The sequence below is a fragment of the Etheostoma spectabile genome, chromosome 1, assembly GCF_008692095.1.
Source record: "Etheostoma spectabile isolate EspeVRDwgs_2016 chromosome 1, UIUC_Espe_1.0, whole genome shotgun sequence".
Taxonomy (NCBI): Eukaryota; Metazoa; Chordata; class Actinopteri; order Perciformes; family Percidae; genus Etheostoma; species Etheostoma spectabile.
Window position 1 is genome coordinate 27,199,685 of NC_045733.1, and position 645 is coordinate 27,200,329.

A 645-nucleotide genomic window follows, 5' to 3' on the forward strand; every position below is an offset into this window, starting at 1 on the left:
CACACACAAACACACACACACACAAAATGGAGGATTATCTCTGTGCAGTTGTTTTAAGCTTACATCTGTGAGCTTTGAGTCTTAAGCTAAACATATAATTCTTATGATTGTCATATATGCTATCCCACAATGATACACAGATTACATGTTCGGGTGGGGTTGACAGGGAGCTAGTGCTCTTGATTAAGGAGTTACTGGAGGACAATAGTCAGGATGGGTGTTAAGGTCGTTCTCTGATACAAAAACAAGTATTGACTGTGAAGAGGGGGATGACGATGAGTAGTGTGTAGGGTAATTTCATTGGTGAAAGAAATGTAACATGTGAATGTGATCAGATTCACATATAAATAAAAAAAATAAAGTGTATAATTGTATACTATATGCCATCAGACAGTAATGACTTGAGCCATCGAATCACAAAAACCTAACAGCAGCTTTTGTCTTCTTAGAGACCTTTTTTTTGTAACATGGCGCCCCCTGTAGAACATGAAAAAATACTTTTGTACTACACACCCATAAAGCTGTACGTGATCTTTATAAAAGTGTGGAGAAAAAAAAAACCCTGAAATAATGTGCTCTGCATTTCACTAAACCTTTTCTTCACTTTACAAGAAGGACAAAAGTCGCCTCCATCTGCTGAGGAGA

The 645-nt window shown here is 37.4% G+C and overlaps 1 protein-coding gene across 1 annotated transcript in view; it reads right to left on the reverse strand.

Annotated features, from left to right (window-relative positions):
* The window catches only part of heatr3 (HEAT repeat containing 3), a 13,556-nt gene that overhangs the window by 10,089 nt on the left and 2,822 nt on the right, over positions 1-645 (reverse strand). The gene's annotated exons all lie outside the window — the stretch shown is intronic.